Source organism: Melanerpes formicivorus, unplaced genomic scaffold, assembly GCF_026170545.1.
Source record: "Melanerpes formicivorus ecotype bairdi unplaced genomic scaffold, bMelFor1.0.p_v2 SCAF_2, whole genome shotgun sequence".
NCBI lineage: Eukaryota > Metazoa > Chordata > Aves > Piciformes > Picidae > Melanerpes > Melanerpes formicivorus.
Window position 1 is genome coordinate 2,727,782 of NW_027142354.1, and position 16,492 is coordinate 2,744,273.

At 47.2% G+C, this 16,492-nt stretch overlaps 1 protein-coding gene across 2 annotated transcripts in view; it reads left to right on the top strand.

Annotated features, from left to right (window-relative positions):
- The first annotated feature begins 229 nt into the window (after positions 1-229).
- HTR1E (5-hydroxytryptamine receptor 1E) overlaps positions 230-16,492 on the top strand; it is a 50,624-nt gene continuing 34,361 nt past the window's right edge. For both annotated transcript variants that reach the window (XR_010988405.1, XM_068147161.1), the window contains exon 1: positions 230-568. The gene's annotated coding sequence lies outside the window, so the exon portion shown is untranslated. The remainder of the gene's footprint in view (positions 569-16,492) is intronic.

Sequence of the window (16,492 nt, forward strand, 5' to 3'; positions counted from 1 at the left end):
GGCCAGCAACCTCCCGTCCCTCACCGGGGAAGGTACAGCCTACCCAGCACAGGTCCAGCCCTCCGCGCCAGCAGCCAGGGTCGTGCCTGAGCACCGGCAGCAGCAGCGCGACGCGGGGGAGCGGCGGTGCCTTGGCCCGAGGAGGAGCGGCGGCGACAGCGGCAGCAGCGGGGGCCGAGCCCGGACTCCCCGAGCTCCTCTCCCTGCCGCTGCCCCAAGCCGGCGGGGGCGGGCGGCGGTGCCCCCTGGCGGGCGCGGACACACCGCTTCTGTGTTCTCTCGCGGAGAGAAGAGGAGCGGAGCGAAACCACCGCATCCTCCCTTCAGCCTGGCCACGCCGGCTCCCCCCCGCCCGTGCCCGAGGGGCGGGAAAGGCAAGCAGGCGCTGTCCGCAGCCGCGCCGCGCCCCGAGGTGGCTCCGTACGGCGTGTGTCCCCTTCCCCGCCCCGCTGCCGCCGATAAATCCCACTGCCCGGGGGGCAGCGCCGCACTTGGCGGTTGCAGCGCTGCAGGAAGGCAGAGGACCCCCGCCCGAGAGGCAACAGGAGCTGCTGCCGCCGGAGCCCAGGTGAATGCCCGGGTCTGTGGGCGGCAGGAGGAGGGAAATGGACGGTGTGGGTGTCCCTGGGAGCCGCGGGAGAAGGGAAGGGACTGTGCGGAGGACCCTGGGAGGGATGAGAGGTGCTTCGGCTGGGGTTCGCCGTTGCTGCCCCGAAGGGACGGGCCGCAGGGGGGAAACCCCGCGGAGCAGTGGGCAAGCAGCAGGTTGCCGCTGTTAGACTTCCTCCGGAATTCTCTTCCGTGAGCTAGAGATGGTTCCTGTCGGCATCCTGGAGGAGCTCTCCTGGGCTGAGGGGCTCCCCGTCCTGGGCTGTGGTGGCTTTGGGAAGCTCGGAGGAAGGGTGGGTACCGGGCATCCCACCGAGCGGACTTCCCCGCGGTGCTCGGCGTCTCCGGGTTCGGTCTCAGACGGGATCGCCTAGGTCATCCCTGCTCACTGTTCGTAATGCTTTGAGGTCGTCTCTAAAGTCCCTCACCCGTGTTTTCAATGTGTAGGAAGAGCAGGTCTTTGGCGTCTGCTTTTCCACACCTGGGTGGGGGCTGAGTGGTGGAATGATACACAAGGTGTGAAATTGTTGTTCTCAGCGCTGCACGGGGTAGATTGGTGCTCCTTGCTTCAGGGCAGGGCATACAGTGTAGCTGCTGGACTGTCCATGTGTGACCCAAAATGTGTACTGGGTGGAATAGAGACTTAGCTTTGGTTACAGACTGAAGGGTCCTTCAATATATAGAGAGGGATGGTGGGCAGAGAACCAGACTAGTTCATTTTATTGTTGGTAACCACCTTCCTCATTCAAAGTCCATGGTGTGGGTCCACGATGCTTTTTCCAAACAATGGACAGTTAAAATCATAGGGCGTTTCAAAAGATCGGTGTTTATATTTCCTGGTGGCTGAGAATCTCACTGCAAAACTCCTGAAATGTTCGGTTTCAAAAGAACAAAGCTGGAAGTGGCATGCAGTCATGTGTTCACACGGCTGAGGCTCCAAGTTCGGAGAAAATAAAATAAACAATAAAATAAAACCTGCAACTCTGATGACAGAGAAACTGCGCTACTTTCCCCCAGAGAAACACGCTGAGCACAGCTTCCACCCAGCAAGGTGCTTGTTCAATTCAAGTGAGGGCTTAGGTGCTGTGAACTTCAGTGGAATTACTTAGCAGCTGAAGGCAAGGCTGAAGGCAAACGCGTTTCGGTGCCTTCCTGATCGCGGGCTTAAGTACCGCTCTGAGAAGCATTCAGCTGCCTGAACTGTCCTTGTTCAAAAGGTCAAGGCAGACTGAATCGGGGAAATCAAGGACTAAAGAGCATCACCACTCCACCTGCACAGGAACTAGGAAATCCCCAGTGCTGTGGGTTTTTTTTCCCCCCTGTGATTTTTAGGAGATCTGTAAGTACGGAGGAAGCTGTTCTTGATTCTGTCTTGAAGTGTAGATCACAACCTCGCAAGACCCTAGCAGCCCTCTGCGATCGTGGGCTGGTTTTAGCCTACCTTTGTTTCGGTTGTCTCTTGAACTCTGGGGGACTCAGGCAGGCAGCTCTAACAAGATCTACCACTTGCAAAGGGAAAAAAAAAAGGCAAACACAGAACCTTTTATTTGGTAAAACTGTGCTCTGTAATTCGTTTCCAAACACCAAAACCACAGATGATTGCCAGGTACCAGGTACATAGATGATTGCCAGGAACCAGAGCACTTTACAGCATACAAAAAAGGGAGAGAGAGAAAATTATACAATTAAGATGTCCAAAGAGTATAATTTATGTCTAAATAGCCTATCTTTGGTTCCTTGGAAAATTACTTAACCATTCCATGCTTGTCCTGTGCGTGCTGAGGTCGTCTATATCCTGGGGTATCATCCCTTTCTTTCTAGGAAGCAGATGAGCATGCCTGTCTGAAGAGTTCCAGGAGAAGTTAAGGTGCACTTTAGCTTGTGTTGTTGCTTAACAACTTCAGGAGCATTCAGGCTGAGGTAGTGTTTGTTTAGCAGCTAGGAGCTTTAGCATATTGCTGTTGAAAATGTGCCTTGACCTTTGTTGGTTTTTTTCCCTTTAAAACCCACCAGCTTCACCAAGTGGCCACCTAAAGATAGTGGATGTCAGCTTTAAATCTCCTATTTCCCTGATCCTGGTTTTTTCTGCTGAAATCCAGGTGCCCTTTGCTGATAATCACATGAGTATGTAAAAGAGGAATGTGGCAGTAGCACCTCTTCTGGCTGAGGAGTTTGAATTTAGCAGCCTTATGCTCTCTCTAAGAGTGACAGATTTAAGACATGAGGGTCTTTTACAGGACACAAAGGAACTGGTCTTGTATACTAAAAAGAGAGAGAAAAGGGGCTCAATGCAAATAGTGAGGGAAAACCTTAAATCAGTTCAAAGCTGCTTGAAGAGTCATTGGCCAAACACTGGACACCAAGATGAAGAGAAAGGTCACCAGGCCAAACTCACCTCCATCCAATTACGTTAAGTCTGTCAAACTACAAACTAATCCCTTGCATAAGTTGACTGAAAATGACATTCTGGTTCTCCTTAATAAAGTGACCAGTAGATTAAAAAGGCCAGCACTTACATTAAAGGGTCTCCACACTCTCAAGTATGTAAATACAGCTGCTTATGAGCAGCTCTCATAAATTTAGGGTTGACCTGTGTAAAGTTAACCACCTGCCCGAGGTTTTACTTCTGCAAATAGCTGCTGGATTAGCCCTTCTGAACCTTTTTACATAGCTGATTTGGTGCTTTTGACAGTCCTGGCAGTAACAAGTGTGAGGGTCTGTGGAGGACATGTGTGGCAGGAAGTTCGGCAGGTGCCAATGAGGTCAGAATTTGAATGCAACCAAGGAGAATTAGAGATGTGATCTGCAGAAGTGGATTCAGGAAGACCAAGCAGGAAGCATCACACTAAGATGAGAATGATCTGCCACACAAATATAGGACGGGAAGCAGCTCGCCTGGTAGCACTTCTGCAGGAAAAAGCAGTGCTGAGAGAGAGAGGCAAACGTCTCAAAGGGCTGCACAAAGATGATTGCACCCTCCAGCAGCTCAGCATTGGTGAGGTCTTGGCTGGAGGACTCTGCCTGTCAGGACATGGCCATTCAGTGTGTGGGCTTCCTGGGGAGGGTACAAGGAAGGGCTTAAAAACATGGCTCCAGGAAGACTGATGAAGTTCCTTAACCTTGAAGGGTGAACTGAAGTAGAACATGCTAATAACATTCACATCTAGAGATGTTTGCTCCAAGGGGGAGGGAGTTATCTACTCCCCATGCAGCCTGTAGGGCTCAAGTCTAGATGCAACCCCAGCACTGGACTGCTGATGCCCAGCCCAGCCCCACTCTTGTGGGGAGACACCCAGGGTCATGCCTGCCAAGAGAAGGCAAGACAATTATTTATGTCACAGAAGCTCAGAGCAAAATTGCCTCTGAGGGTCACCCATGTCATAGATTCATAGAATGGTTTAGGTTGGAAGGGACCTTAGAGATCATCTAGTTCCAACCACCCTGGCATCAGCAGGGGCACCTTCCGCTACACCAGGTTGCTCACAGCTTTATCCAGCCTGGCCTTGAACACCTCCAGGGAGGGAGCATCCACAACCTCCCTGGACAACCTGTTCCAGTGTCTCACTACCCTTAGTGTAAAGAATTTCTTCCTAATACCTCGTCTAAATCTGTCCCAGTCTAAATCTGTCCCCCCAGAGCTCTGTCTGAAAATGGAGTTTTTGACAGCACCTGAACCATCAATCAATCTGCAGTCCTCTGAAACAGACACCAAGTATGATTTAAAAGCTGGGAAACAGCAGTGTATTTCTAGTCCCCAGCACTGTCACTTGGAAACCCTCCTCCTTCACACTTCTGACCACACATTACAGCTTCAGCCTGGCAGGTAACAGGCTGCAGAAAGACCTCCAGCATTGCCCTTAAAGAATTATCCTTTCCAGGTTTGGAAGGCCTGGATGGGTATCACATTGACAGCTTCTAATTAGTTGCACTGATAGCTGATTTACCAATTCATGCTCACTTAAGAGCCAGAAGTCACAGAAGGCCAGGAAAGATCCCCCTCCTGGACCTGTATCTCAGGCAAAGCAACATCTCATTGGCAAAGCCTTTAAGAGGAGTAGCACTAACCCAGTTTCCCAGGTTGGACAGCACGAGTCCCAGCACAGGCCACCTGAGTCCTTGGCTCTTTCCCATCCCTCCCATCTTCTCTGTGCCTCTGGGTGTTTTTGCAGCTACAGCATCTCATCATTTTCCACATTCAGCCTGGGGCCCAAATGCACTGGCCAGCTCCAGATCCACTCCTGGTGATGTGTTTAGAAAGGAGATTGTTTTATATGTAAAGCACCAGCAGCAGAGGAGAAAAGAAGATAGAGAGCAAACAACCTATGCATTTATTAACTTCCAGATTAATTTAGTCTTCCCCACAGGCATTAGATTGGATAGGTTTTCCTATTAAGGTATTATTGGTTCTGACTTACTTTTTTCTTTAAGGAGTTGCTGCCTGCCCTGTTGTTTCACTTACTGGTTTGCACTCCTTTCAAACTAGCATAGGAGCATGCAAGTAGCAAAATAACCTATGGAGCAGAGTTCAAGAGGTTAGGTCCCATGCTAATTTTTTCTCCAAGTGCCTTCCCTGCAGGAGATAAATTTGAAGCCAAGCACATGCATGAAAAATTCCCTTCAGAAAGAGATTTATGATCCTGTTTCATCAGGGATGCTTATGTGGAATGATTCCCTGCTTGAAAGCACTGACTCAGAGCTCACATGTAAATTGCCATGATAATGCCACTGTTCTGTGTTTCACAGAATTGAATGTGTCTTGCTTCAAGTGTTGTGTTGATGAGAATCTTTCCATTTTCTCCTAGAGAGAGAGTTTCATAGACAGCTGAGCTGTAACTATGTCTTCTTCACTTGAACCATGCAGTGGCTGCCAATCAAATATCTGAATTTTTAAATGGACAGCTTCCCTGCACCCTGTGATAGGACAAGGGGTAATGGATATAAACTGCAGCACAGGAGTTGAGGAGGGACTTATTCACTGGGAGGGTCACAGAGCACTGGAACAGGCTGCCCAGTGAGGTTGTGGAGTCTCCTTCTCTGGAAACTTTCAAGATCCATCTGGATATGTTCCTGTGCAATCTGTGCTAGATTCTATGGTCCTGCCCTGGCAGGGGGGTTGGAGTTGATGATCTCCAGAGGTCCCTTCCAACTTTTAGAAGCCCAGGACTTGGACACAAAGGGTACTCAGCCAGCTAACAGTACAAGTTCTTGCTCCCTGCTTCTGATGCTGGCTCAAGAGCTCCCTGTCTTTCTCCAAACTTGTCCATACTGGAAGAATCCCTAATGTTCTCTCTTGAACCAAGTCTAGGATTTGTGCAATCTGTGCTAAATTCTATGGTCCTGCTCTGGCCTGGGGGTTGGACTTGATGATCTTCAAAGGTCCCTTCCAACCCCTAACATCCTATGATCCATCAGCACCACTGTGTTCCTGCAGTAATGCTTTTGAGTAGTGACATTTCTCATATGTGTGAAGATTTGCTTGGGGGGAAATGCTTGGAGCTCAGCAAAATTGCACCTGTGCAGTGTCTTAACTTCTCATCCCCAAAAATCCAAAGGTGCAAACCCAAAGTTTGCTGCCCAGCAAGAGCTGATCATAGGAATGGGTGCTGGTGATACATAGGCACAATTCACGTGCTCATGCACTCAGGGACAGCACTGACGTAACAAAACAAAGCACTCCTCAAACTGATTAAATAGGTTAGCCTCGGTAGTTAGCACCCAATCTGGAAATTAGGAGTGAGGTCTGGAATGGATCACACAAGCAGGCACACTTTCTTTTTCCAGCTGATACTGCCAAATTTCTGAGAGTCAGAGCAGCATGTTCCTGCTCTGGCTAGGGTGAAGTGGCCCAGCTGGGTACGTCCATGCATCCTGCTCTCAATCTGATGCAGCTTGCTGTGACAGCGGTCACCGTACAGCTGCTCAGATGGCTTTCTGTGCACTTCACATTCCCCTGAGTTGTGAAAGTCAAGTATCTGCCTTCCTCTCTTTGCTGATGGCTTTGGAGCTGTTGTATTTCATAGGCTAGCACAGACTAGCCAAGAGGTCTCACAGAGCTGTAAATACTTGATAAAGTTGCTTTGTACAGTGCGAGTGTGAATTCCACCCTGGAAGAGACAGCTAAATATCAACTTATGATGGACAGTATCTTCTTCGATTCAAAGCTAAGATCATCACTTCTTTTATTCCCTGGACTGAAACAAGGATCTGAAAATCCTGAATAGTCTGACAAATTATATGTTAGGAGCTGGTATGAACAGAGGACTCACCTGGGTGACAGTAGCACTTTCCTGCTGTATGTGTGAGCCTTTCTTTGGACTGCATTTTGCACAGCGTCTGCTTGCTGAGGCTTAGGAGAGCTCTCAGGGACGTTAAAACACACACTGTTCCTCTGAAAAACAGTGATCATCTTGGCCACATTTGAATTCCTCCCACGGGTCCTCAAAAAAACCTAACCCATCAGACTCAAGGAGGGAGTAGGGGGGAGGTCTCATTAGCTGTTTAAGCCTTTTGCTGTTAGGAAGGCGCTGGTCTCCTCCTGTGGATGTTTTCCAGGTAATGCATGGATGCAAAGCAAAAAGTCCCCCCACTTACAGAAGAGAATAAACCAAACAGCAACAAACAAACAAACATAAAGAAATAAAGAGGAAATTTTTATTCCAGTGCACGAAAGAAGTAATTACCCCAAATCATTACAATTTCTGCTTGCAGTCTAGCATCAGAAGATCTCCCGTTGTCAGATGGCACTGCCTGGCTGAGATTCAGTGGGGCCTGGGGTGGGGGGTGTCCAAAGTGCTGTGTCTTCTGTTTGGAGTCAGTGACTACACACCTAAAAGCTCCCACTTGTGGAGAAGTTTGGAATCAGAAATTAGGGAATCTACAGGCAGATCTTATTGTTAAAAACATTCCACAAGCCCTGCGTTTAACCTGACACTTGTCATGGTCTCTGTCCTGGAGAGTTTGAGGCGAATGCTGAATCTCTGCCCTCTCTAGGAGACACAGAAGTGCGTGAAAGAGGTGCCAAATTTGCTCTGAAACCTCATTTTGAGTGGAAATTGACATGCAGGTGTTTAGGAGGAGACTTGATAGGGTGCTTGGTGCCATGGTTTAGTTGATTAGGTGGTGTTGGATGATGGGTTAGATGCGATGATCTTGAAGGTCTCTTCCAACCTGGTCTGGTATATTCTATTCTATTGTCATCACTGGAGGTGTTCAGGAGGAGACTTGATTGCCCTCTACAACTACCTGAAGGGTGGTTGTAGCCAGGAGGGGGTTGGCCTCGTCTCCCAGGCAACCAGCACCAGAACAAGGGGACACAGTCTCAAGCTGTGCCAGGGGAGGTTCAGACTCGAGGTGAGGAGGAAGTTCTTCACCGAGCGAGTCATTCGGCATTGGAACCGGTTGCCCAGGGAGGTGGTTGAGTCATCGACCCTGGAGGCGTTCAAGGGGAGATTGGACGTGGCACTTGGTGCCATGGTCTAGTCATGGGGTCTGTGTTGATAGGTTGGACTCGATGATCCTCGAGGTCCTTTCCAACCTAAGTGATACTGTGATACTGTGATAGGGTGCTTGGTTGCATGGTTTAGTTGATTAGGTGGTGTTGGATGATGGGTTGGATGTGATGATCTTGAAGGTCTCTTCCAACCTGGTCTATTCTATTCTATTCTCATCACTGGAGGTGTTCAGGAGGAGACTTGATAGGGTGCTTGGTTGCATGGGTTAGTTGATTAGGTGGTGTTGGATATGATGATCTTGAAGGTCTCTTCCAACCTGGTTTATTCTATTCTGTTCTTTTCTATTCTAATGCCAAAATATCCATTTTCTATAACTTGTTTATAGGCTCTTGCTTATGATTCAACATGCATACTAAGCTGCTAGAAGGAAATGCCTGCTAGAAAAAGTAATGCTTGCTTATTTTCCCAAGTATTTGATAATGGAAGCACTGTTTTCAAACACTTTGCTAAAACAAAGCAGAAGAGGAAAATATTTACCATATGTCATACAAGAGGGAAAAAAAAACCAGATCCTAAAGAAAAATCAGGAAATCAGAACACAAGGGGTTTAAGCACAGCTTGCTTTTAGGCAAGTTGGATGTGTGGGTGGGTGATAGATAGGTATACTGGGATTTACTGGTTGAGATATTTGTAACTTTTTTAGCTTGCTGTTAAAAAAACACCTCATGGGTGTTTGGAAATGTATCATCATGCCATTTCTGTTAACTGCTCCTCTTAATAAGTGCTAGCAGAGAACCCTGGCCCAGTGCTGCTGAAGAGCAGCCAACAGGTCAAGTGAGGTTTGAATATCCTGGCCTAGCCCTAGAGGGCAGCCGAGCTCAGAGAGGGAGCTGAGCTTGAGGCTCGTGTTAAGGTACTGCTTTGCATCACCAGGAAAGCTTAAACCTGGAGTACAGACAAGCCCAGAGATCAGGGCCAGGGGAGAAGTCAAGACTTGGCCAAATCACAGCAGTGTATCAGAAGAAAATAAGTCATGCCAATTTTCCCAAGCCCCTGCTCTCTAGCATGGACTTTGAGGTTTTGTCCACATCCCCTAGGCACTGTAGATGCCCACTGGAGCCAATAGATACAAGGGAACTGCTGAAAACGCCAGCAAATAGGGGACAAAATATTACTTAAGTGTCTTCCACACCTTATTAAAGAGTGTAACTTTTCTTAAGCCAAATGTATTTTCTGGCTGCTGAGGGAGTTTTCTAAGGGAAAATGCTGTTATCCTGGTTCCTTTAGGGTTTGGGGAATTCAGCAACTGTGAACAGAGCCAAGTGCTGGCTCTTCTTTCCAGCCTCTTCAGATGTGAAAGCGTTTTTAAATACCATGTGTATGCTGAGATCCAGGCTGCGTCACACTGAAAATGATACAGTAGCTTTCCTTCATGGACAGGCTGTGCTGCTGTTGGATTACCATCTTCTGCCCACACTCAGCACCACTCTGTGAGGCTTGTTACCAAGGCACAAGGGTGTTCCCTGGCCCATCAGAGCCAGGTAATGGGGAGAAAACTGAGAGTTTACATCCTTGACTAAAGCAGCTTCAGAAAAGTGAACATCAAGTCTCATCATCCTCCCATGCTTTGCAAGTCCTCCTCCCAGGTCTGACCAGCTACAGCCACCAAGCAGCCTGGCATGGGTACATTGGACATTAGGAGAATGTTCTTTACAATGAGGGTAGTGAAATACTGGAACAGGTTGCCCAGAGAAGTAGTAGGAGCCCTGTTCCCAGAGATATTCAAGGTCAAACTTGATGTGATCCTCCTCAGCGTGATTTGGTTAAAGATGTCGCTGCTCAGTGCAGGGGAGTTGGACAAGATGACCTTTGAAGGGTCCCTTCCAACCTGATGTCTTCTATGATTCTGTAGGTTCAGGGACTTCATGGCTTTCCCAGCTGTGCCTTGGGACAGCATTGAATCATAGAATCATTAAATAGTCAGGGTTGGAAGGGACCTCAAGGATCATCTAGTTCCAACCCTCCCTGCCATGGGCAGGGACACCACACTAGATCAGGTTGCTCAGAGAGCAAGCAGTAGAGCTGCCACCATAGAGTCTTCGGTACCTGGACCTCAAATGGAAAATTTAGAAGGTTAACAAGTTTAGGCTGCAGGTGAGGAGAAAGCTCTTCACTGAGAGAGTTGATAGCCATTGGAATGTGCTGCCCAGGGAGGTGGTGGAGTCACCATCCCTGGAGGTGTTCAAGAGGGGACTGGACGTGGCACTTGGTGCCGTGGTTTAGGCATGAGGTCTGTGGTGACAGGTTGGACTTGATGATCTTTGAGGTCTCTTCCAGCCTTGGTGATTGTGTGATTCTGTAATACAGAGGCTAGCATTTGTCTCATCTTTAGGTTTAATTTTTACAGTGCAACTTAATTTGATCTCTTTGATGTCGCTGTTTGTTTGATAGTTTATAGCACGTTCTAATCCACTATTTGATAAAACACTTCCCTCAGGTTAGGAGTCGTGGTAAAATAGTCCTTGTTTACTGACAGCTTTATACCCAAGAATCTTGCAGACAGCATGCTGTGAGCTGTGTGATGATTTTAATGTGAGGGTGGCATCTTCATGGATAACATTTCCATTATTTCATAACCAAGCTATTGTTTTCTAGCCAGGCACTCAACAGGCATTATTCAAGAAGGGGAAAGAAAAGAAGGTACAGTTATTTCCAAAGATATGTTTTTTCAGGAGCATGTCTTACATCTCTCTCTTCTTGGTGCATTTAATTCATCATACTGTTGGTGTCATAGTCTGTTTTCAGCAAAATATGTGTTTTCCCTACAAGTGGTTTACAAAATTGCCTTTTAAGTGTTGCCTTCAGCAGGCAAAGCGTGGAAGTAATTTTATGTTAACTATGTGAAGCATAATGCTTTTACATTGTTGATTCAACAACAAATATCTTAATGGACCTTTTAATGTAACAACCTTTAAATAATTTCACTATCTAGCCCAGCAGTACCAGCACTGATCTAATTTTGGGCCATATTAGATAGAATACTTTAAGCTGTTTCATGAGGCAAGAAGTCCTGCGTGTGTGGTTCAAGCTGTGTGCAGTACAAGGCTGAGCAGCACTGTGTGATCCTGAAAATGAGTCTGAAAACTGCTCTGTCTGGATTTTCACTTGTTTTCAGGGAAGACCTTATTGCTCTCTACAACTACCTGAAAGGAGGTTGTAGACAGGCAGGGGCTGGTCTCTTCTCCCAGGCAACCAGCACCAGAACAAGAGGACACAGCCAGGGGAAGTTTAGACTCGTTGTTAGGAGGAAATTCTTCATAGAGAGAGTGATTGCCCATTGGAATGGGCTGCCTGGGGAGGTGGTGGAGTCACTATCACTGGAAGTGTTTAGGAGACTGGATGGGGTGCTTGGTTGCATGGTTTAGTTGATTAGGTGGTGTTGGATGGTAGGTTGAACACGATGATCTTGAAGGTCTCTTCCAACCTGGTTTATTCTATTCTATTTTTTCACAGAATCATTCAGGTTGGAAAAGACCCTCAGGATCACCAAGTCCAACCAATAACCCTACTCCACAAGGGTCACCCCTAGACCGTATCCCCAGGCACCACATCCAAACCACCTTTAAACACATCCAGGGTTAGGGACTCTACCACCTCCCTGGGCAGCACATTCCAATGCCTGACCACTCTTGCTGTGTGGGTTTTTTTGGAAAGTAGAAGTAAAATATAAGATGTTATGGGATATGTTAGGGATCAAAAGGAGCTTGAAAGGACAAGAGGCAATGGGTGGAAGCTGAGGCATAGGAAGTTCCATGGAAACAATTTTTTTCACTGTGAGGGTGATGGAACATTGGAACAGGCTGCCCAGGGGGTTGTGGAGTCTCCCTCTCCAGAGATACTCAAGACCTGCCTGGATGTGTTCCTGTATGATGTGGTATAGGTGATTCTCCTCTGGCAGTGGGGGGTGGACTCAATGAATTTTCAAGGTCCCTTCCAGCCCCTAACATTCTGTGTTTCTGTGTGAAATTTAGAATGCATGTAGAAAGTACACCTTGGGCAATGAAGCTAGATGATAGTAAGAAAATCATCAAGAAAGTGTCACATCCTGATCATCAATCTACTCATCCCTAACATAATGGAGTTGAGTTGCCAGCAATTCCTTCATGGTTCCTTGGATTTCTGCACTCAACACACATTGATCTAGCTACTCATTGCTTCTTGTGGAGCCAACACTTCAGAAATGGCCCTGAACAACTGACTGCTAATAGATCTCCAAAATTGTCTCTTTACCTAATTCCTTTGGTCTCTCAAAATTTGTATTCAATTTCTATTACTTCTCTGCCCTGTGTGCTACGAAATGGTGCCCCAAGGTGCTGATACTGACAGCTCTTTTAGCCATGAAATGCCCTTGAAGCCATTTCCAGCACAATTTTCATTCTTCCTTATTGATTTGGGCAGAAATGTTGACACAGTTGCCTCCTTCCAGTTGACTGCCAGTGTTCCCTTCTTGTTCTGGGGTTTGTCCCCAGGTGCATTATCCTTTGCACTGAATTCATGAGAGGGTTTGCATGTAGCTAGCACCATTGGAAAGAGTCAGAGCACCTCTGATGATGCAGAGATCTCCATATCTTTGCCTGTAAACTCTTCCCCAAATCAGACAAAGATAAATCATAGAATCAATAAGGTTGGAAAAGACCTCAAAGTTCATCAAGTCCAACCTGGCGCCCAAGACCTCATGACTACTAGGCCATGGTACCAAGTGCCACGTCAAATCCCCTCTTGAACACCTCCAGGGACGGTGACTCCACCACCTCCCTGGGCAGCACATTTCAATGCCTAATGACTCTCTCTGTGAAGAACTTTCTCCTCACCTCGAGTCTAAACGCCCCCAAAAAGCTTGCCCTAAGCAATGCTGCCATTTGCGATGCTTGCAGTGTTGTTGGTCTGAGGGCTTCATGTTCATGTCTTACAGGGTAAGGGTTTCTGTCAGTATATCTTCCTTTTTTGTTGTTTTGAGACAGAGATCTCAGATCATAGAATCATAGAATTGTAAGGGTTGGAAGGGACCTCAAGGATCATCCAGTTCCAACACCTTGCCATGGGCAGGGACACCTCACACTAGACGAGGTTGCTCAGAGCCGTATCCAGCCTGGCCATAAAAACCTCCAGGGATGAGGCTTCTACCACCTCCCTGGGCAACCTGTTCCAGTGTCTCACCACCCTCATGGGGAAGAACTTCTTCCTAACATCCTATCTGAATCTACCCATTTCTATTTTGGTTCCATTCCCCCTAGTCCTATCATAACCTGATACCCTAATGAGATTCTTTAGTACTGATCCTGGCTCTAACTGAAGCATGTGAAGATTTTTATTGTTGTTTTTTAGTTGCTGTTTCCAGTCTATCCTACAGTATGGAATTCAATGTGAAGAAAACACTTTCTAGTTCATTTTGAGCCTGCCACTTGTGTGTTTTATTTAATGGCCTCCTCGTGTCATTGCATGATGAATACCAATTTTGTTCAGCCATGCAGAGTACAGCTCTGAGATACCTGCTTGTCAACATCTGTGCAGCAAGCTTTTCTTCAAAATATCTGCTGCTTTGGAGAATGAATAGTACTCAATTTGCATTTGCCTGGTGTTTTGTGTGACAAACATAACCCAAGGAGAAAGCCTTGTCCTCCCCCTGTACGTTTCTACTTGATGCTTTCTTTTGAAGGACAAGGTGATGCTTTCTTGTGATGCTGTCTCTCAAACGCAAGGTGATACTGTCTCCTGATGCTCTCTCAAACAACCTGAACACACACTTGGAGCCTCAGAGCTAAGCAGCTAAGACACTCAAGGGAGGGAGCTATCTGCTTCAAGTCTAGGACCAAAGAGAAACTTCTAGAGAAGCAGTGTGGAAGTAGGAGAGCACATTCCCTCTATCATGAGCTAATCATAGTATCAGTCAGGGTTGGAAGGGACCACAAGGATCATCTAGTTCCAACCCCCCTGCCATGGGCAGGGACACCCCACACTACATCAGGCTGGCCAGAGCCTCATCCAGCCTGCTCTTAAACACCTCCAGGGATCACAATGAGACAGAAAGGGAGAGAAATTTCCCAACAGCAAGTAGAGCCATCCTCTCCCTCTGAACTGTTATCCTCCCTCTGAATTGCCATGCTACCTCTGAACTGCCATTTTAGCCTCGTACATGTCCCCCGCCAGTGCATGCAGGAGTGTGAGGATAGGATCCATCTCTCCCTGTTCCAGCAGTGCATGGCCAAACCAGCACCCATCATGAGGCACTCTCCTGTGCAGAATAGAATAGAATAAACCAGGTTGGAAGAGACCTTCAAGATCATCCTGTCCAACCTATCATCCAACATCACCCAATCAACTAAACCATGCAACCAAGCACCCTGTCAAGTCTCCTCCTGAACACCTCCAGTGATGGTGACTCCACCATCTCCTCGGGCAGCCCATTCCAAAGGGCAATCACTCTCTCTGTGTAGAACTTCCTCCTAACCTCCAGCCTAAAATGTTTTGATACTTAATTTAAGAACATCAAATTCAGCTCCTGTGAGCTCTGGCATGGCTTGTTTTGCCATTTCCCTCAATTCCCAGCAGAAATTAAGGAGAGGAGCTGGGATTCAGACGTTGGAGATTAATGAGGTTGCTTAGGTATTGAAGCAGTGACAAAATGGGAAGTTATTCCTAGCAGGATCCTAGCAGAAAAAGCAATTAGTCCCTTTCAGATGTTCAGTTTGACACTAGTGTTAGCATGACTTATTGTCTGTTGGGAATATTAACAAGTTTCACTGTAATATCATCCTTTCTCAGTAGCAATCGGAAGAGAGAAGGCCTCTTCACATCATTGTCTTGCTACCTTGAGATTTTTAGCATTTAAACCTCCCACTTATCAGCTAATACCTTGCTTGACTTCATCACCTGAACAATTGCCAGTGCTCTCAAATGTCTGGAAATCAACTCTTTTGTGTTTTTGTTGGGGTTTTCTATCTTATTTTTTCCCCCCTTTTCCTCTTCTTTTTTTTTCCTTTATTTTTTCTTTTGGCAAGAGTCTGCAGAGAAAATCAGGAGTGTTTCCAAGCTAAAAGGCATTGTTACAAGCAAAATTAGAATCCTCAGGGTGGAGAAAACATGTCAAAATAATCTGGCAAAGCTGTGAGACTGGGTCTCTGGGAGAAAGGGTAGCTCCAGCGTGTTTCAGCTTAATCAGGAAACCGTGTCAGCTCCGGGTCTCAGCTCCTGCTCATGCAGGTCACAACAATTCTTCTCAGCAAAGCCTGCCATCCGCAGCTGTTTCCAAAGGTGTAAAGCTGTCAGCCTCCCAATCCCTCAGGTGCAAAGCATGCTGTATTTTTAGGAGCAGTGCTGCTGTCCTAGTGCACACTTCTTGGGGAGTTTTATAAAGCCTGGTGCAGTCTATGCTGTTTGGTCTTCTCAGGCCAAGGAGATGCTGTGACTCAGTTGGTAGTCCATCAGACCCTTAATGGGAAGGTCGTGAGTTCAAGCCTGCAGTGGGCAGTAGTGTCCTATCCTACTCTAGGTCTGTAGTGATAGGTTAGACTTGATGATCTTTGAGGTCTCTTCTAACCTTAGTGATACTGATAGTCAGAAAGATCCTTCCACCATTCATGGTACAACTTCACAGGCAATTGCCCTCTGCAGAAGTCACATTTTTGCCTAGTGTCTAAGCCTGATGCTCCCTCTTCTATCATTGTCCTGGTTTGAGGCCAGACAGATCCTCCATTGCCCCTGAAAGGGACAAAAGAATGACACTCACACAAACGGAGTGGAGAGTGATGGAAAAGCGATTAGTGTTTTACAGAAACTACAAAGCATAGTGGCAAGATGTTCTTCACAGAAAGAGTTGTTGGCCATTGGAATGTGCTGCCCAGGGAGGTGGTGGAGTCACCATCCCTGGAGGTGTTCAAGAGGGGATTGGACGTGGCACTTGAAGCCATGGTTTAGTAGTCATGAGGTCAGTGGTGCCAGGTTGGACTTGATGATCTTTGAGGTCTTTTTCAACCTTGTTGATGCTATGAAGAAACCCCGAAGCATACAGAGTCCCTTACACCACACCCAAAGGCCTCCCAACACTTCACTTCTCCCTACCTGCAGGTGTGCCCAAAACCCCCAGGGTTCTTTCTTCCCCACCAACCCAAAGCTAGGCAAGCCACAGACTGGCCAGGTCTTAGACTCCCATCCCCCCTTCTCCTCCTAGCATTAGGTCTAGACAGGCTTGAGAGGTCTTGAGATCTTCCCACACCATTGCCCAGTAGGGAGCATCTCCCATATGGAAACAGAGAGGGAAGAGAGAGGAAGAGAATGACTTTGCAGGTGGATTTATAGGGCACAGGATCTATGGGTATGAGATAGGCTATTTCCTGTGTCCAGCTACTGGGTTGGACACTCGGAACTGGAGGTGT